Below are 21,490 nucleotides of genomic sequence, written 5' to 3'. Positions count from 1 at the left end.
TCTTTATTTTACTGCCATGCATGACCCACATGCATATCAAAATGAAACTCAGTACCATTCATGAAGCAATAATGCTGTAAGTTTTTGTTTAATACTTTACAGATATGAATAACAATCCTAGCACCTGAGTTCATGGATGAAAAATGCAGCTTACAATGCTGAAATTATACTTTTTTTTTTTCTTTTTCTTCATTTATGAGAAACAAGTACAGTATGACATTTCTATGATAAAATAAAGTTTTATATATGCTTACCAAGTAATTACATAGCTATTGGTTCCTAACCTACTGCAGCTTAAAAATTCAAAATTTGCACAGCGACACTTCTATTGTTTGTGTGCAGATATAGGTGACAAGGTCCAACCCACTATCCCGGACTCAAAGGAACAACTTAGCAAAGAGCTCAATTCGTTTCATGCTCTAATGTCCATGCAAGGGGAGGAGGGCGGGCTCCGATCATGTAATTACTTGGTAAGTATATATAAAACTTTATTTCATCACTAAAGTGTCATTTTTATATAAGTAACTTACCAGGTAATTACACAGCTGATTCCACATTATTAGGAGGTGGGAAAGAGCATGGACATACTCCACTCCATAGCATTAAGTAAGTAATGAATTTGAAATAGAAAGGTTGCTAACATTGAATAAATGTTTGTTGTTTCCTTACCTGCTGAGAGAGACCTGCTGCAGGTAGGTACTGCCTCTGGTCGGCGCTTCTCTCAACTTGCAGTGGGCATGGCAGTGTAGCTAAGGGTCGCCCCTACATTAGTGGGAACTTTGCAGCGGAGGAAGTACACCATATGCAGACAAAGTTTTAAAAGATGCCCTTGGCCTGGGTGAAGACCAGAATACAGAAAAACAACACTATCACCACACCATAGAATTAAAACCATACCCCAAACCATTAAAAAATAAAATGAAACTGGTGGGTACTCCAGGCACAAAGTACCCCCCGGCTTCCTATCAACTCAAAACCTTAAGTCAGGGCGAGTGGATAGCAAAGGAACAGAGAAGGCGAGTGGGTAGCAAAGGAACAGGGAGTTCCCTATGCTTCCTCTCCCAGCACCATGCCAGCCACGGATAAAGGTCCTAAAGTATTACAATTGAGGTAGTGTGAGGCGAAGATGGACTTTCATCTCCAGAACGTCGACTGCAAGATTGTAGAGAGAGACAAGTTATGTCTAAATGCGAGGGAAGTTGTGACTGCCCTTATTTCGTGAGCCTTAACCGTTACTAAAAGAAAGGCTTCCTCCAGGATCTGAGAGTGAGCTGCTGATATCAACTCTCTCCGAAAAAAGGATATGGCATTTTTGGAGAGCGGGGAACCGGGTTCCTTACAGAGCACCAGAGGTTGCTCGAAGGTCCTCTAATCTTTTCCATCCTGTGAAGGTAGTACCTGAGATACCCCACTGGACAGAGAAGTCTTTCTTCTTCCTCAGGTCCTAAGACATCCATAAGATTCTTGATGACGAAGGATCTAGGCCAGAGTTTGGAAGGGTCCTCGTTCTTTGCAAGGAAACCAAGAGAGAGAGAGAGAGAGCAGACTGTGTCCCCTTGCACAAATCCTACTCTCTCATCTATCGCTTGTAACTCGCTAACACGTTTGGCAGTAGCAAGAGCCACTAAAAAGAGAGTCTTCTTGGTGAGATTCCTGAGGGAAACAGAACAGAGAGGTTTGAATTGAGGTCCTGAAAGCCATTTCAGTACAAGGCCTGAGTTCCAAAAGATGCTGGAAGAACTTTCTTTTTTAGACGTATCAAAGGATTTGGTCAAGCCGCTGATATCTTGACTAGAAGACAGATCCATTCCTCTGTGTTTAGAGACTGAGCTGAGCATTGACCTATACCCTTTGATGGTAGAGGTCGATAACTTCCTGACAAGCTTCAGGAATATCAAAAAATCAACTATGTGACTTATAGATGTCTCAGAAGAAGAGACGTCATAGCGGCTGCACCCCCTCCTGAAGACTGCCCATTTTGATTGGTGGAGCTTTGTAGAAGACGCTCGTTTGCACCTTGCAATTGCCTCTGAAGCCTGTCTTGAAAAGCCTTTTGCTCTGACGAGGTACCTGACAGCCTGAAGCCTGTCAAGGCCAGAGCGGACAACCCTTGGTGGAATCTGAGAAAGTGAGGTTGTCTGAGCAGCGACTGTTTTTGTGGAAGGAGTCTTGGGTAATCCACCAGGAGTCGAATCAGGGCTGGGAACCATTCCTTGTTCGGCCAAAAGGGAGCGACTATGGTCATGGAGGTGCTCTGATGTGTAGACAACTTATTGATTACCTTTCTGATCATTCGAAGGGAGGGAAGGTGTATACATCCAAGCCTGTCCAGTCCAAAAGCACGGAGTCTGTGCCCCATGCTTGAGGATTCGGGACCGGAGAGCAAAAGAGTGGAAGACGGTGATTTCTCAATGTTGCGAAAAGATCCACTGTGGGCGTGCCCAATAGTTTCCACAGATTGTCGCAGACTAACGGGTCTAAGGTCCATTTGGTCGGAAGAACCTGTTTGAGGCGGCTCAATTCGTCCCAAAAACGTTCATTCTCCCTTGAATGAATCAGGTGACAAGGGTGACTTGATTCTCCTCTGCCCACAGAAGGAGATCCCTCGTATGGTGAGGAATGAGTGGGCCTTGTTTGCGAATGTGAGAAGTGTAGTGGTGTTGTCCGCATGCACTACTGTACTATCTTCTTGCTGCAGAATAGATCCGAGAAAGACTGAGGGCCAGATGAACTGCTCTCAGTTCCTTCACAGTGATGTGAGACTTCTGTTGTACCTTAGTCCATGTTCTAGGGACTTCCCGGCCATCCAGAAGAACGCCCCAGCCTAGGTCGGAGGCGTCTGAATAAAATTGAAGGTCTGGGTGCACTGGGAGAAGAGACTTCCCTTCCTTGAGTCTTTCTTTGCACGACCAACACTGGAGATCCTCTCTGATTTCCAACGTAATCAGGAAAACAAGAGAGTCTGGTTGGGTCTTTCTGTACCAGTTCACTTTCAGGAAAAACTGAAGGGGTCTCACGTGCAGCCTGCCTAATTTTACAAACTGCTCTACTGATGCGAGGGTCCCTAGAAGACTCATCCACTGTACTGCTGAGAAGGAAGGAAGAGCAAGGAACTGACTGACAGTCTGAAGGCAGTTGCCAACTCTTTTGGGTGACAGAAAAGCCCAAAAAGTCCAAGAGTTCAGTATCATCCCTAAATAGGGAATCTCTTGAGTTGGTGTCACAAGGGATTTCTTTTTGTTTATGAGAGTGCCTAACTCCTGTGTCAAGCGTAGAATTCTTCTCAAGTCCTCAGCGCACTTTTCCTCCGATGAGGAATAAGTTGATGTTGATTCCCATTCCCTAGAGAAGCAAGGATTCATGTGAAAAACTGCGGGGCTGTCGACAATCAGAAGCACCAGGCCTGGAACTGTAGTACTCTGCCCTGAAAAACAAAGTGTAGAAATTTTCGTGAGTCTGGATGAACGGAAATGTGAAAATACACATCCTGCATATCCAGGGTGACCATCCAGTCACCGTTGTACTGAGGACATGACGGAATGAACGGTCTCCACATGAAACTTCATCTTCAGTACGAACACATCCAAGGCACCGACGTCCAGAATGGGCCTCCAGCCCCCACCCCCGAGGCCTTCGGAACCACGACAAGGAGACACTAAAAACCTTGAGTGGAGATCTAGCACTTCTTCCATTGCTCCCTTGAAAAAAAGAAGAGATTCGACTTTCTGAGAGAGGGCCAAAAATTTTGTCAAACCTTTTAAATACACTGTCAAAGCGATTGGAGATGTAACTAAGGGAGGAGTCTTCATGAAAGGAATGGCGTAGCCCTCCTTGAGAACCTTGAACACCCAAGGATCTGCTCTCTGCATTCCCATTCCTTCCAATAAAGTAGAAGTCTGGCTCCTACTTGGGCGCAGAGGACTAACTTTTCACTTCTTGGGGTTGGTCTTGAAGGGAGACCTCTTAATGGACTTTGTTGGAGGTCGCAAGTTCGATCTGGTTCTAGACTGGGTTTTTGTCTTCCGTCCACGAAAGGGCTGAGGCTGTAGAGGGGAGAATGATCTCGACATGGAAGGCACAGGCTCCTTCGGACATCTAGTGGACTGTGCCAACAAGTCAGTGGTAGATTTCTTCTGCAAGTCCGAAAGAATCCCCTTTACAGTGACTTGTGGAAAGAGGTGAGACTTATCTAAAAGAGCGAAGAGTAGAGCTGACTTCTGTCTCAGCGAGACTCCTTTCGAGGTGAAAGAAGACCAGAGCTCCCTCTTTTTAAGGACGGCCATAGAAAAGAGGGAGGTGAGTTCCAAAGAGCCGTCTCTAACTGCCCTATCTGAGCACAAAAGAAATCCCAGCAATCGGAGACAAAGCCTTCAGTGAGTTCAGGACAGTCTTCAATCTTCCTCGCTAGAGCCCCGATGGCCCAATCAAAAAAACAAAAAATCTTGAACACCTTAAAAATGTTATTGATAAGGTGATCCAGTTCAGATGAGGAAAACATTATCTTGGCTGTAAAAAATGCCGTTCTATGAGCCGAATCCACCAGACCAGAGAAGTCCCCCTGGGAGGAGGTAGAAACTCACAAGGAAGGAGCTTCCCCGGTGACATAGAACAACTACCTCATCTTTAGCAATTTGCTGGGCAGAAAAGCGAATGTTGCTTTGCCCTCCTCTGTCTCTTAGCAGCCAGCCAGTTGTGAACTTCTCTGAGAGCCTTCTTCAAGGAGGAGGAGAGAACTAGCTTGGGTAACCTGGTACCCTCTGACGACTGCTTTCTCATGAGGAAGGTAGAAGCTGGAGAAGTAGGAGAAGCAGGAACGAAGAAATCTGGAAGACTATCCAGGAGGAAATGCAAAAGAGACAAGTAAGCTGAAGAGGGGACTGTCTTCTGAACAACCTCTTCCTCCTCTGAAGAGATAGGATACAAAGATTTATCCTTGGATTCTGGAACTGAAGAGGTTTTCTTCAAAAAACCCGTAAGTTCAGTCAACTGACACTTGAGTGGGGCTAACAAATCTTTTTGAATCGATGAGGATGACGGATTAACCCTCTGGTGATCTGATGACGTGAAAACCGCGTCAATAAATTTTTTGCCATAAGTGCTCTGATGACACAATTTCCGTGTCATCCACGAGTTATTTTTAGGGAAATTTCACCAAAAATAAAGGGGGGGGGGGGTCATCCGAAGAAAACGAGGACTGCGCCACTGCGTGGGCAGATCTTGGAACTACAAGAAAACATAAACAGGAAAGCTATAGGTATCGCGCATGCGCCGCAGTCCTCCCCCAACTCAGGCATTTCACCTCCTGTTTTGACCGAGTTCAGCATGTCTTTTTAGTGCTCTCACGTTTGTTGCTTTGTCATCCTTAATCTGGGTTTGTCAAGTGCTTTCGCTTTTGTTATTGTTATAAAAGTGTTTGCAAGTGATTGTGAGTATTTTGAATAATATTTCAAGTGTTTTTCGACAAGATAAATAGTGAAGAATTTGCTTTTTTTGCATATATTTGTCTTTCAACAACATTTCCGTCTTTCAGCTTCAATTGCTCACTTTTTCTGGGAACATGTATTGCTTTTACATGGGCTATTTATAGAAAATTTATTCAGTTTTCCATTGCAATTTTCACTTTTTTCTTAGCGTTATTCATTATCAAATAATTACGAAAAATGTAAGTGAATATGAGTGCTCAAGAACCCAGGCGAGCCGCGTAGTTCGGCCTAGGGTTTACGAGTGCAATAATAATCTTTTGTACGCCTGTTTGTGCACCTGTAAATAACTTCAATGCGCATGTATTATATATCATTTGAACGGCCATTCTTTGTACTTAATCAAGCTGAATGGCAAAATGTAAAAATATCAACGCTTCTATATAAAAATCTTTAGCGAACAAATGACTTTACGTGAAAAAACAAAACTTACGTCTTTGAGCTTCAATTGCTCAATTATTTACTGGGAACACCTATTGATTTTAGGTAATATATATGTAGGAAATTTATTCACCTTTCCATCACAGTTTTCACTTTTTTTCTAGCATTATTTATTACTGATTAATTGTGAAAAATGTCAGCGTATATATACACGCACTGAACGTTGCAGTTCGGCCGGAATTTATGCATGCGTAGATAGTTTTTTGTACGCCTATTTGTGCACCTGTAAATAACTTCAATGTGCATGTATTATATATCATTCGAACAGCCATTCTTTGTACTTTATCGTGCTGAACAGCAATGACATTTTTATGATAAAATATAAAGTTTTATATATACTTACCAAGTAATTACATAGCTATGGTTCCCTAACCTACGGCAGCTTAGAAATTCAAAATTCGCACGGTGGCGCTATTATCGTAAGTGTGTAGGTGGTAACATCCCGCCACCATCCGGGACTCGAGGAAACAAACCAGCGGAAAGCTCAATTCGTTTTATGCTCTTATGTCCATGCAAGGGGAGGAGGGTGGTCTCCGATCATGTAATTACTTGGTAAGTATATATAAAACTTTATTTTACCATAAAAATGTCATTTTTATACAAGTAACTTACCAAGTAATTACATAGCTGATTCCACATTGAAAGGAGGTGGGAAAGAGCATGACATATTCTACTCCAAAACATTAAGAAAGTAATGAATTTGGACCAGAAAGGTCGCTAACATTGAATAAATGTTTGTTGTTTCCTTACCTGTTGAGAGAGCTGCTGCAGGAAGATACTGCCTCTGGTCGGCGCTTCTCTCAACTTGTAGTGGACGTGGCAGTATAGCCAAGGGTTGCCACTACATTAGTGGGAAACTTTGCAGCGGAGGAAGTACACCGTATGCTGACAAAGTTTTAAAAGATGCCCTTGCCCTGGGCGAAGACCAGATTACAAAATGAAAACACTGTCACCTACACCACAGAATAAAACCATAACACCCAACCGTTATCAAAGATAAAGTACGAACTGGTGGGCACTCCAGGTACAATGTACCCCCAGGCTTCCCAACGACTCAAAACCTTAAGTCAAGGCGAGTGGATGGCAAAGGAACAGATAGATTCCTCATGCTTCCTCTCCCAGCACCATGCCAGCCACAGATCAGCCACAGATAAAGGTCCTAAAGTGCTACAATTTTCAAAAACAGTTTCTATGTCCTTGAGGTAGTGAGAGGCGAATATGGACTTGCATCTCCAGAACGTCGGCTGTAGGATTGAAGAAAAAGACAACTTGTGTTTAAAGGCAAGGGAAGTTGCTACTGCCCTAATTTTGTGAGCTTTAACCTTAAGTAGAGGAAAAGCTTCTTCCTGGATCTGAAAGTGGGCTTCTAATATTAATTCTCTCAGAAAAAAGGATATGGCATTTTTGGAGAGCTGGCGAACTGGGTTTTTAACGGAGCACAAGAGGTTGCTCGAAGGTCCTCTAATCGTCTCCGTCCTCTGAAGATAGTACCTGAGGGACCTCACTGGGCAAAGGAGTCTTTCTTCTTCCTCAGTTCCTAATATTTCCATACGGTTCTTGATGACGAAGGACCTAGGCCAGGGTTTAGAAGGGTCCTCGTTCTTTGCTAGGAAACTAAGAGAAAAGGAGCAGACTGCGTCTTCTTGTGCAAAGCCTATTTTTTTGTCTATTGCTTGTAATTCGCTAACACGTTTGGCAGTAGCGAGAGCCGTTAGAAAGAGAGTCTTTTTCGTAAGATTCCTGAGGGAAACGGAATGAAGAGGTTCGAATTGAGGACCTGAGAGCCACTTCAGTACAACGTCTAAGTTCCAAGAGACTTTGGTAGAACTATCTTTTTTGGACGTATTGAAGGATTTGATCAGGTCGTTGATATCTTGATTAGAAGATAGGTCCATTCCTCTGTGCTTAAAAACTGAGCTGAGCATCGACCTATACCCTTTGATGGTAGAGGTCGATAGTTTCTTGGTGGACTTCAAGAAAATAAAAAAATCAGCTATTTGGCTTATAGATGTTTCAGAAGAAGAGACGTTGTGGTGGCTGCACCACCTTCTGAAGACTGTCCATTTTGATTGGTAGAGCTTTGTAGAAGAAGCTCATCTGCATTTCACAATTGCCTCTGCAGCTTGTCTTGAAAATCCTTTTGCTCTGACAAGGCACTTGACAGTCTGAAGCGTGTCAGAGCCAGAGCGGATAATCTTTGGTGGAATCTGAGAAAGTGGGGTTGTCTGAGCAGAGACCGTTTTTGTGGAAGTAGTCTTGGGTAGTCTACCAAAAGGCGAATCAAGTCTGGAAACCACTCCTTGTTCGGCCAAAATGGGGCTACAAGGGTCATGGAGGTACAGTATTCTGATGCGTTGACAGCTTGTTGATTACTTCCCTGATCATTCCGAAGGGAGGGAAGGCGTACACATTTAAGCTTGTCCAATCCAAAAGCATTGCATCTGTGCTCCATGCTAGAGGATCCGGGACCAGAGAGCAAAAGAGGGGCAGACGGTGGTTTCTCGACATCGCAAAAAGATCCACTGTGGGTTTGCCCCACATTTTCCAAAGGTTGTCGCAGACTACTGGATTTAAGGTCCATTCTGTCGGAAGGACCTGTTTGAGGCGGCTTAATTCATCCGGAATCACGTTCATCCTTCCTTGAATGAACCGGGTGACAAGAGAGACTCTGTTCTCTTCCGCCCACAGGAGAGCCTTTGCTGTCTCGTACAGGGAAAAGGAATGAGTGCCCCCCTGTTTGCGAATATATGCAAGAGCTGTGGTGTTGTCCGCATGTACTACAATCTTCTTGCCGTGGACCAGACCCGAGAAGTATAGAAGGCCCAAGTGAATCGCTCGCAGTTCCTTCATGTTGATGTGAGCATTCTTTTGTTCTGTAGTCCAAGTTCCGGAGACTTCCCGACCTTCCAGAAGCGTGCCCCAGCCTAGGTCGGAGGCATTTGAATAAAATTGAGGGTCTGGATGTATTGGGAGAAGAGACTTCCCTTCCTGAAGTCTTTTTCCGCACGACCACCACTGGAGATCCTCTTTGATTTCCGACATAATCTGGAAGATGAAAGAGTCTGGTTGGGTTTTCCTGCACCAATTCGCTTTGAGGAAAACCTGAAGTGGTCTCATGTGCAGTTTGCCTAGATTTACAAACTGCTCTACTGAAGCAAGGGTCCCCAGAAGACTCATCCACTGCACTGCCGAGCAGGAAGGAAGAGCAAGGAACTGACTGACAGTCTGAAGGCAGTTCGCGACTCTTTTGGGCGACAGAAAAGCCCAAAAGGTCTGAGAGTTCAGTATCATCCCTAAATAGGGAATCTCCTGAGATGGAATCAGAAGGGATTTCTTTTTGTTTATTAGGATGCCTAACTCCTGTGTCAGGCAAAGAGTTCTTTTCAAGTCCTCCGCGCACTTTTCCTTTGACGACGAGCGGAGAAGCCAGTCGTCTAGATATAAGCTGATGTTGATTCCCAGAAGGTGAAGCCAATTCCACTGAGGAGCAAGGATTCGGGTGAAAACTTGAGGAGCCGTCGATAAGCTGAAGCATAGGGCTCGGAATTGAAGTATCCTATTCTGAAAAACGAAGCGTAGAAATTTCTGAGAGTCTGGATGAACAGGAACGTGAAAGTATGCATCCTGCATATCCAGGGTGACCATCCAGTCCCCCTGTTGTAATGAGGACATGACAGAGCAAACAGTCTCCATGTGAAACCTTGTCTTCAGTACAAAGAGATTCAGAGCGCTTACATCCAGAACGGGCCTCCAGCCCCCCAAGGCCTTCGGAACCACGAAAAGGCGATTGTAGAAACCTTCCGAGTGGGGCTCTAGGACTTCTTCCACCACTCATTTGGAAAGGAGGAGTTCGACTTCTTGACAGAGGGCCAAAAATTTTGTGGAACCTTTTGAGTACGCTGTCAAGGCAATAGGAGATGTAGTTAAGGGAGGAGTCTTCACGAAAGGAATGGAGTAGCCCTCTTTGAGAACCTTGATCACCCAGGGGTCTGCTCCTCTGTTCTCCCATTCCTTCCAGACAAGTAGAAGTCTGGCTCCTACCTGGCTATGGAGGACTAACTTCTTACTTCTTGGGGTTGGATTTGAAGGAAGACCTCTTGATGGACTTCGCAGGTCGCTTATTTAGACCAACACCAATTTAAAAAAAAAAAAGCAAGACGCTTGTGTATTTAGGCTCTGCATGATAAAACAAAAAAAGATGCACAGACTAAATGATTCAAGATCTTTCTAATGATATATAACTTAATATATCTTTTATCGGAGATATTAATTGCACACTTCAAAACTCCGGGAACTCAAATCTGTGGTGTCACCATTCATGCACGACACTCAACATGACCGAAAGGAGTCAAATCTGTACTGGTAAACATTTGGACAGTTAACTAGTGTGACATCATTTACCCCTCGAGAGCTAGCCAATCACTGGCGTGCAGTGGGCAGGGCTTAGCTGCAAAGAGCAGTGGACTCTGCTACAGTATAATTGTCTCGGTCACACACCTTCAAGACAAAGTCTTACTGGTGTGCGCATAATCCTCAATCGGTGAATCCATAAGTTGACACACAATGTGAGGGGAATATGCAAGCATATTCGAAGGTTCCTTCAATCAAGCATTAGCCTAACTCTTTCCTCATACTTCGAAGAGGAAAGAAGGACGGAGGAATGGAAGCAGACCTCCACTCTCCACTAAGGAGAAGCTTCTGCAAGATGACAGGATACCGAGACAATTAGCTCTAGTCGGGCTGGCATTTCCCGAATCGGGAGCATGGGAGAGTAAGCGGGATGGAAGTTTCATGAAAAGAATTGCCGAGACCTAAGGGAAAGATACTTCTCCTGAAGGAACCCATTCCCAGGTCTCGGCAATGTCGCTGCCAGCTTAAGAGACTCGATAAGTATCATTTAATCCGGGCATCAGCAGTAAGAGAACTTCTTTCCGATCGATACTTCTTTCTCTCTTCCCTTTTTCCCTCCTCCCTTATGGAAAAGAGGGTGGAAAGAGAGACAGTTATGAGCTTTTCCTACAAGCGAAAGAGGGCTAAGTGTTCTGCAATCTTCTTCCGAAACCTGGGACTTCTTAGGAGTTGAGGGGGCTGGCTTGAACTCAAGGTCGAGTCGTGACTAAGACCCAAAGGTCTTGTCCATTGTCCAAAGACAAGGCAGTGACCTGGTATGAACCTTAACTACAGAGGTACCTGGCCAATCTCTGAAAGAGAAAGGCAGAACCAAGTAGAGATTCCTTCCTAAGGGTCAAGCCAACTCGGGACTTACGAAACCGGAGATCCGAATTGGGACAAATTCCTTCTTCTTAGCACCAGAATTGCCCACAGAACTGCAGTTGGCAAGCCCCTCCAAGGCAAGAAGAATTCGTATTCTGTCGAGGCAGGGGAGAAGCTTGGTGTCTTGACCTGAATGAACTCCTTGTCTGAAGAAAATAATTCATCTGGTCGAGAATGCTCTCGGAAGCAAGGACTGCAGTGGTCCCCGAGACTCTCGGCCCCTTGGGAACTGCAAGGGTTGCGAGTGATGAAGGTTAATCATTGGGGAAGCCACGGTCCTGTCCCGGGGATCCTCGCACTGGAAAATCGGCGCAAAGTTCTCTGAAAAACAAGGGTGATCAACACCTAAATAGGAAGACCCTTGCTGTTTACGAAGCATGAAACTCTTGTACCTCTCCCCTTGGAGGAAGGCCTTGATAGATCCCATGAAACCCTCCTTGGCTACCTGGTTGTACTACAAGAGAATCGGGGGACCTACACCCAAAGCACGCCAGGCAGCCGAACTCCAAAGATAAATTCATCAGAGCTCTCTCTGTCCGTCTCACACCTCTCGGAACAACCGAGAGAGCAGAACAGGTGAGGAGAAAGAGTACCCCTACCTGTCCTGCCAGTAAGACCAGCAGGATAGGTGGACCGTGAGCGATAATCAACCGAAGGAGGTTACCGCCACATGGGGGAAGAAGAGTGCTTGTGCTGTGGCAAAGCGCTTTCCTGGGAAAAGCAGAAAGTTCATTCGAACAGAGCCAAGACCCCAACTCGGAAAAATCGAGTGGGGCCGAGCCGAGACGCACCGAACGCGATCCGACTGGGTGGTATGCAGTGGACTGGGAGGCAAGCGGGGCGGGGGGAGCGAGCCGAGCCAGTCTCACAAGCGCGACCAGGGATTGGGCAGGGGGGGCCAGCCATGCAAGCCAAGCCGATCGAGCGAACACAATCGGCACTGAACAGGGCGGAACTTATCTGCCATGAACTAGCAATAGTTTCCCGAACTCTAAACTCCTTCGAGGAGATTGTTCAAAGGGGAATTCTGTGTCTGCTATCCTGCATGCTCAAACCTAAGTTCAAGACACGAGGATTAAACCCAGGCAAGCAACTGAAGCAGCTGGTGGTCAGTATCAAGACACCTGGCATCTCGGCACCCAAACACCTGGGTGTCTTGGCACTTTCTCTCGTCCTGTGCCTCTTGTCAGGAAAGCCCTCGTGATTCATAGAATTCGAGCATCCCACGAGACTCCCAAAAATTGGGAGCGGCTGCTTTCAGTTTCCTTAGAAAACGAAAAGAGCCTGGCACGGAACCAGTCTTAGACGCAGACCTCCAAGATTGGCAACGAGGGCGCGGCTTCTTGAGGCAGAGGCCGCGCTCTCGCAGCCCCCAAAACACCAGTCCCCACAGGAGAATGCGAACTGGTTCCCACCCAAGGGTGAAAAGAGCCTACGAGAGAAACTTGTCTCCTGGAAGAGAGCAGTCCCTTAGAAGTCCTGCAGGACTTCCGAAGGGGATCTCTTCCCTGCTTCTTCTAGTGTTCGAACTGATAGGATCGAGACACCAGGTTGGGAACCTGACCGAGCACTGGTAAGCACTCAGGGACCGCTTGAGGTACTGGCAGGAAGAGCTGAGACACCTGGGTGCCTCAGCCCTTTCTCTCGCACTGCTCCCAAACTGGACCGGGGAGAGTACTCTCCAGACCAGATCGGGATACTCGATATTCCACTGAATCTTGAGCACTCGGAGCAGCTCGCGAACAAGCACTCGGAGTGGCTCGCAAACGAGCACTCGAAGCAGCCCTAGTCTTAGAAGCAGAACCTCTAGGACTGGGAATGGGATCGCAAACCAAGGTCTGCACACCTGCAGCTCCCGAAACACAAAACCCAGGGGTATGCGAATCGGTTTCCTAACCCGAAGGTCAGGAAGAGGCATGAGAGACCCACTGCCTCCTCAGAAGGAGGCAGTCCCTAGACGTCCAAGGGCATCAAGGGTAAAGAAGCACCCTTCTTCTCCTTCGGCCGATGGAGGTTTGTCCGGATTCCGGGACCCACGTGAACCTCGGGAGAGGAAGGGAAGAGGCAGCAGAGGGCTGAAGAAGACAGCAGCTACTTTCACAGGGCGGCTTCCTTCACCTTCACTCCGACACCTTCTACAGGATGGTGGACATGAAACATCGTAACCTCCAAGCCAGCTAGGCAGGAACAAAACGGAAGCATCCCAGGACACGACCACCAGGAGAAGCGGGCACGATCAGGACAGCCGATGCAGGAGCTACCGCAACCGCCAGGAACGTCGCTTCCACAGGGCGACTTCCTTCACCTTCACTCTTACAACTTCTACAGGATGGCGGACATCGTAACCTCCAGGGCTGTTAGGCAGGAACACAACAGAAGCTGGCCCGGGCACGACCACCAGGAGAAGCAGCAGGCATGATCAGGACAGCCGATGCAGGAGTTATGGAAGCAGTTCGGAAGGCAGGAGCTACAGCAACAGCCAGGAACATCACATGAAGTCTACAGCAGCGACAGGAATGATCAGGGCAGCTGCAGCAGGAGACCAGGAAGAGCCACCCAGAGACTGCTGTCGAGTTAGCAGGAGCATAACACAGGAAACAGCAGGAGCAGATGGACCACAGATACGCCAGGTACTGTGGTCAGTCCTAAAGCAACAATGAATGAACATCGGGACTCCATCATACAAGATATCCCGAGACATCCAGCCAACTAATGCTGCGTCTGCGATGCTCACTGTCAACCTGAAAGAAAAAGCAAAGATGATCAGTAGAGGGAGACTCCTCTCACTACGAGGGGAACTGCCCTATGCAGCAAGAGGAAGCCCCTAGAAGAGGTCGCCCGACTGCCCGCAGGGGGGGTCCCCCCCTCACGGTCTTTGCCTGACGAGCGAGCGAAGAGTGCAAAGGAGAGAAAGCTCTACCAAAGGAGAGATAAGGAAGAATCTACTGGGAGAGAGAAGGACGGAGGGGAGGCTACCAAGGGCACCGTGGAAGCGGAGCTTACGGACAACGCCCGCAACCTCCCCCCTATCGCAACTCTAAGCGCAGGCGGTGAAAACAACACTCAGCACAAGTAGGGAGGAAGTAGTCATGCCCCTTGTACACGGAGGGTGGGAGCCCAGGATGGGAAGCGAACTCTTACGTCCCGACCAATGTAGGGGAGTGAAGAAGTTACATCCCAATCTAATATCTCTGAACGTACAGGGGAATGCCTTCAGTATCTAAATAAAGGGCTTTTGGAAGAGAAGCATTACCACTCGGTTACGCTTCTCTAAATACGCCCTTGGCCGTCAAACCCGACACAGCGCAGGGGAATGACGGCTTATGCAAGGTTATCACAAATCGTGGATTTGTATTAATAAATATCAAACACACATAATATATATACAAAAATACATTAAGATCCCACCAGGATAATAAAGAGCTTAACGTCTGCAATGCATGACGGCCGAAAGCAAGCTGGAATGTTTACATCCGGGCAGGTGGGTATTCCTGCCTACCTGGCGGTAGTTACTGCCTAACCACCTTGCTCAAGAGTTTAACTGCCGTTTCCAGCCTACGCTGAAAGTAATTCCTAATGTAAAGGACAAACGGTTTGTATATCGTGTCGGAACAATTACCTCCCAAAAGAGAGGCAATCGTTTAGAAGTCCTGCAGGACTCCCGAAGGGAACCTCTTCCCTGCTTCTTCTGGTGTTCGAACTGATAGGGTCAAGACACCTGGCTGGGAACCCCACCATGCACTGGTAAGCACTCGGGGAGCACTTGCAGCACTGGCAGGAAGAGCTGAGACACCTGGGTGCCTCAGCCCTTTCTCTCGCACTGTTCCTGAACTGGGCTGGGGAGAATACTCTCCAGACCACAGATCGGGATACTTGATATTCTACAGAATCTCAAGCACTCGGAGCAGCTCATGAACTAGCGCCCGAACCTCTGTGACTGGGAACGAGCACACAAACTGAGGTCTGCGTGCCCCGGGGCATCCAAAACACAAAACCCAAGAGTACGCAAATCGGTTCCCAAACTCAAAGGTCGGGAAGAGCCAACGTGAGACCCACTGCCTCCCCGTAAGGAGGCAGTCCCTAGACGGCCAAAGGACTTCATGGGGGAAGGAGCAGCCTTCCTCTTCTTCGGCCCACGGAGGCCTATCCGGTTTCCTGGGACCCCCTCAAACCTCGGGAGAGGAAGGGAAGAGGCAGCACAAGACGAAATCGAAGATAAGCTGAAGAAGACGGCAGCTACCTCCACAGGGCAACTTCCTTCACCTTCACTCCGACATCTTCTACAGGATGGTGGACACGAAACATCGTAACCTCCAGGGTAGCTAGGCAAGATCACAACAGAAGCGGCCCAAGACACGACCACCAGGAGAAGCAGCAGGCACGATCAGGACAGCTGATGCAGGAGCTACGGAAGGCAGGAGTACAGCAACGGCCAGGATCATCACATGAATGTCACCAGCAACGACAGGAGTGATCAGGACGGGTGCAGCAGGAGACCTGGAGGAACCACCCAGAGACTTGTCGCCGAGTCAACAGGAGCAATAACACAAGAAGTACAGCAGGAGCAGACGGACCACAGATACGCCAAAGGCAGTGCCACAGCATGCATGAAGGCCAGCAACAACAGCGATCGATCCACATCGGAGGGAACAGAGTCAGAACAATCCCAACATGGATCTAGGCCATTCCAACCAGGTGCTGTGGTCGATCCCGAAGCAAAACACTGTATGAACGTCGGGACTCCTTCAGGCAAAGATATCCCAGCTGAGATATCCAGCTACCTACTGCTGTGCCTATGATACTCACTGTCAACCTGAAAGAAAAAAGCAAAGATGATTAGTAGAGAGAGACTCCTCTCCCTCCAAGGGGAACTACCCTATGAAGCAACAGGAGGCCCCTGAGGAGAGGTCGCCCGATCACCCCCGCCTCGTGGTCTTTGCTCGATGAGCGAGCGAAGAGCGCGAAGGAGAGAGATCTCTCCCAAAAGAGAGATAGAAGAACCTACAGGGAGAGAGAAGGAAGGAGGGGAGGCTACCAAGGGTGCTGTGGAAGCGAAACTTACCGACAACACCTGCAACCCCGCCCCCCCGCATCTCTTCACAGCGCAGGCAGTGAAAAACAACACTCAGCACAAGTAGAAGGGAGTAGTCATGCCCTTGTACAGGCAGTCACCGGTTAACAGCAGGCTCGGTTAATGGTGATCCGGTTTTATGGTGCTTGTCTAGCGACGAAAATCGCCAACTGGGTATTGGCACCAACACATACCCAACAGAGGCACTGATAACGAAAAATCAGCACTTTTCAGCGCCGGTAAGCCCGAAAATCGCCGATTTTCAGTTAGTGGCGATTTTCGGTTATCATCACAACCCCAGAATGGAACCCCAGCCGATAACCAAGGACTGACTGTACATGGAGGGCGTGAGCTCAAGAAGGGGAGCAAACTTGTTATGTCCTGATCAATGAAGGGGAGCGAAGTTATTACATCCTAATCTAATACAGTATATCTGACAGTAAAAGGGTATCCAACCGTACAGGGAAACACCTTCAATTTCTAATTAAAAGGCTATTGGAAGAAAAGCATTACCACTCGGTTACGCCTCTCTAAATACACCCTTGAAAATGCCTTTCCAACGGTATTTGTTGAAACATGGGAATCTGCAACAGGTGCGACCAACAGATCCCACCAACTCCCTTGGGCCCCTGGTACGACTTATCCCAGGTGCGGGGGAGTATGTCAGGGACCCTTGCCTAGGAGAGTCCGTGGGACGGACAGCCAGTGCCTCCACTAACGCTTCACTATGAGCACTACGCTCACAGTTCATAATTAGATGAACTGAATCACCCAACTGAGACACGGCATGCATTAATAATTCAAAATTCCAGTCAAACTTTGCTTCAAGAGTGGAAACGGCATTGGGGTCGCAAGTATGAGAGCTGGAAACAGGAACAGGTTGCAAAGCTGACGGACTGGGATTAGGAGACATAACAGAAATTACAGGAACATCAGACGAAGATTTTGAAGAATGCTGACTAGCTAAAGACTTGCCACTCCCAGCATTAGCTTTCCTAATGCTGTCTTTTTCCAATTGGGAAAGGTGAGAAGTTAAAATCTTCCACTGTCTAGGGTCCCAGTCAACACATTCAGCACAGGTAAGATCTATAGAGCACACTTGACCCCTGCAACTAGCACAAAGAATGTACAGTAAATCGTATTTGGCAAAAGTCAATCTTGTACTGCAGCCTTTACTGCAATAACAAGTGCTCACTGGAACTCACAACAGATATCGTTAACATAAGTGACAAAACTACCAAGTCCAAACAAGAGTCAAAAATCAGTAAACTGTCCAAATTAAGTCAACCTGACTAAATAAATGGCGAAGGGCAATCAAAAGAATCCAAAATGCTTCACTGATCTTCTAGGGAAAATAACCACAGGTCTACGAAAATCCAAATTACTATAGCTCCTGCTCACAACCTTTGTCGAAAGCCAGCAAAAATAAATTGAACTTTCTTGCTATGTTGTTCGTCTTCTTCCCCGAAAGTGGGCGGGGCTAGCTACTTACACCAAAATAATAAGAAGAATCGTTACCACAAACATTCACATTTTAGCTGCCAGTTATTAGAAATTGTTAGCCATGTAATTGCTTGGTAAATTACTTATATAGAAAGGTATTTTCAGCAGCCGACAAGTGAACTAATGTTTCATAGGAATGGGCCTTTGGTATCAAAATACTGTATGTACTTCTGAAAACGAAAATGTACAAGCCACTGAGCCTTCAAACAAATAGCCATAACAGGTAAAATATCTTTAACAGGTTCCACTTGACTCACCTGCACAAAATTATGAACAGCACCTAAAAATATGACATAATACACAGTTTACCTGAGAGCTATATGTCTAAATATAGACCTTAGCCGGGTATAATACTAGCCTGAATTTCTCAGCAAAAATTCCTGGCTACTGGAAAGTAAGGTCAACTTTCCACTGGAGGTCAAAATTACGGCAACATCCGGCTTACGCTCTCCAGGTCCACATGAATTAAGATTAGTCTCCTACTAAGCTATGCTTAAGCCTAGTCTCCTACTAAGCTATGCTTAATCAGGTAAGGGAACACTAAGTGTCTAGGCCTATGCTTACCCTAATAGCCTACCAGTGACAGAAAAAATTTAGCACAGGCTTAGTGGTTCCTTTGCTGATAAACCAGGTATGGTAAAAGAGCTGGTTTCACCATGTTATGCCTATTTCAGTTGGCCACAACCTACTTTAAAGCAGATCATAGACACGAAGCAGGGATGCGTCCTAGTCTAACCTACCCTACGGTACAATGCTCTTGACTTATTCCAGAGGGTCTTCAACCACCAGGACACCTGAATGCATAGAACGACATGAGCTCAACTATTCTGGAGGCTTACCCCTAACTTTAACTTGGGATGCCGTACCTTGACTTGGCCAAGGGTTAGCCTAAGGTCTATAGGCCTATAGTGTACGTGACATCTGCATTGCCTAGGCCTACCAAAACAAAGTGTATGCAAGTAGGCTTATGCAGTAATACCAAAAAGGGTTAAAAAGATTTATGCGGGAGCATAAAATTACCAAGTCATTGTTATTTATTAAGGGGAAAAACAGCCTTCTATCCAGGACTATAAACTACAGGTAAGCCTAAACTAGGCTTAGGTGTCTAGACCTAATAACCCTTACTTACCTTCTCCTTCCTAGGGGTACTGGGAAAAAATTGGCCTAAACCTGAAATTCCAAGAAAATCCAATAGCCTACTATGCCAACAACACGCCGACTACGCGACAATCTTTGGACTGGCCATTGTCCGACCGCAAAACCAAACATGACATTCAATAGGTAGGAGCTACTTAGGTATCGAATCATGTGACAGTCAATATACGTTACGCTGTCAGTCACTACGACTGACAAGGCCCAGAGTCATGCACCCCTCATAAGGATTGTTTACGTATTTCCTTAATATTAAGCTAATTCCGAGAATCCAGTGGCATTGCTTGCACTAAACAGAATGTTACTATTTGTTTAACAACTATACTAAAATATGTCAGTGGCTTTACCTTTAAATCTGAGGTATGTAAGAGATTCAGCGAGCTTTCTTTGGTTTACACTTGATACGTGTCTAAGTGTCTTCTGCAATAATACGAATCGGAATGGAAGTCTCGAATGATCTCGTACGCGTTCCGAACCACTTTCCGAGTCGGTGTACATCATTTCCCGATTTTGTCATTCGTAGGGAGGGCTAATCACATAATGAGTGGGATTCTCCTGTCACTTAATTTTGTTAGCGATATTTCAACAGTTCAACTGAATTCTTCCGAATACGATAATGCGAATCGGAATGGAAGTCTCGACTGATCTCGCAAGTTTTCCGAACCACTTCCCAAGTCGTTGTAAATCATTGCATAATTTTCTCGTTTAGAGAGAGAGAGGCATCTAATCACATAATGAGTGGAATTTCACTCATTCACTTAATTTTGTTAAGTATATAGCAATGGTTGTTCCGTTAAATTCTTCTAAATACGAACAACGCATTATCGGGGTCGGCGTTTCCTTTTCAACATGACGCAACTTCGAGACATCACTCGAAGCAGCGTTCGATTTTTGTACCCTTTTGACCTAGGCGCAACATTAAAGTTGTGCATCTGGACTGGTGAATTCTCGCCCACCCCAAAACAGTTTGATACTCATTATAAGTTTTTTTTTTTTTCTTTAAAGATTTGGTTATCGATCACTTACGAGGGCGACTTGCCAAGCTCTTGTCATAAGGTTTAGTTTCTTTGACAGGAAAACCTCAATTTGTTATTGCCTTACTGGCTGGTTTTTCAATACAAACATGAAAGACAAACTCGGTTTATCAGCGTTTTCCTCCTGTATTGCAATACTTGATGCAATAGATTTAACGCAGTGATGCAATACTTTCTCATCGTGGTCGCCCACTAGCAGTTAGAAGCTGAATGCAGAAGCAAGATTTAAATCTAGTCAAAATAAATAATCAGTAGGAAAGAGAGCACAACAGACAACTAAATCAAATGTAAAATGCGTTAGGTCTCCTTTAACGGGTTTTTCCACTTTCCGGTGAAAACTGATAATCATTCCTGAAACGCAGCAAACCATTACGTCATCAAATTTAGAAAGATGTGGAAAATTATTCTTGGCTATGTAGTCAAATTAGTGATACCTTATATTGGTGTCGAGTACAGTATAAATTCAAATTTTCAACTATATATATATATATATATATATATATATATATATATATATATATATAATGTTGAAAATTCTAATTTATTTATTTGTAAGCCAGATAAGGGCAAGGGAGTTGTTATTCTTAACCGTTGCGACTTTATCCAAAAAATGGAACATGTATCATCAGACTCTAGTAAGATTGTTGAAGCAGTTGATCCTCAGTACTGTATAGCCTAATCTTTAAAGACGATCGGGTAAACCGTACATTGAAGCAATTAAAAGAGAAAGGCCAGCTAAATTATCTGAGCGTCGTATCAATCACTGTATAGTCCTGGTTCAGCTTTTAGTGTCTTCAATGGACTGCCAAAGGTCCATAAGCCTAATAGACCACTCGGATCGATTTTAGCAACCTATAATTCATCAAATTACCCCATAGCCAAATTCCTATTCGTTCCTGAAATTCTTGAACAAGACAATAACGCATTCATGGTAAGTTTCGATGTTGAGTCGCTGTTTACAAACGTGCCCTTTAGAGAAACAATAGAAATTGTACCCCGTAAGGAATGCCGCCGTCATTGCACCTCGTGCGGTGTACTGCAGGCATTACTAAAGATTCTTTGCAGAGTGCCTTCTGCCCCTAGCTTCAACCTCTTTCATTCCTTTTACTGTCCATCCATTCAAATTATCTTTCTTCTATCTCGCTATCCACCCTCTCTTAACAAGTATTTCATAGTGCAACTGCAAGCTTTTCCTCCCGTTACACCTTCCAGACCTACCTACTCTCAATTTCCTTTCCAGCGCTGATTGACCACATAGGTCCCAGTGCTTAGCCTTTGGCCTAAACTCTATATTCAGTTCAGTTCAATAGAAATTGTACTTATGAAGCATTTCCCTACCGAAAATGCTATAATCAGTGGCTTGATTTATATAGTTTTAGAAGTCTCCTTGAACTTGCATTAATGATATCCATTTGCTTAAAAAAAATTGTATAAACAGGTTGATGGTATGGCAATGGGGTCATCACTGGATTCGCCAGTTATCTATGTGCCACCTTCAATGACTGTTTTTTAGACATTGTCCAGAATTATTTCCG

General features: G+C 45.7%; 1 protein-coding gene across 2 annotated transcripts in view; it reads right to left on the bottom strand.

The window, feature by feature from the left end:
- Positions 1-19,598, bottom strand: part of LOC136852603 (protein lifeguard 1-like) — a 77,179-nt gene extending 57,581 nt beyond the window's left edge. Inside the window, exon 1 of one of the 2 annotated variants that reach the window (XM_067127480.1) lies at positions 19,269-19,598. The gene's annotated coding sequence lies outside the window, so the exon portion shown is untranslated. Of the gene's footprint in view, positions 1-18,898; positions 19,248-19,268 lie in introns of those variants that run through there. The other variant, XM_067127481.1, reaches the window with a different exon arrangement.
- Between the last annotated feature and the right edge of the window lie 1,892 nt (positions 19,599-21,490).

The sequence above is a fragment of the Macrobrachium rosenbergii genome, chromosome 25, assembly GCF_040412425.1.
Source record: "Macrobrachium rosenbergii isolate ZJJX-2024 chromosome 25, ASM4041242v1, whole genome shotgun sequence".
NCBI lineage: Eukaryota > Metazoa > Arthropoda > Malacostraca > Decapoda > Palaemonidae > Macrobrachium > Macrobrachium rosenbergii.
Note: the sequence above shows the minus strand (reverse complement) of the source record. Positions and strands in the feature narration are given on the sequence as shown.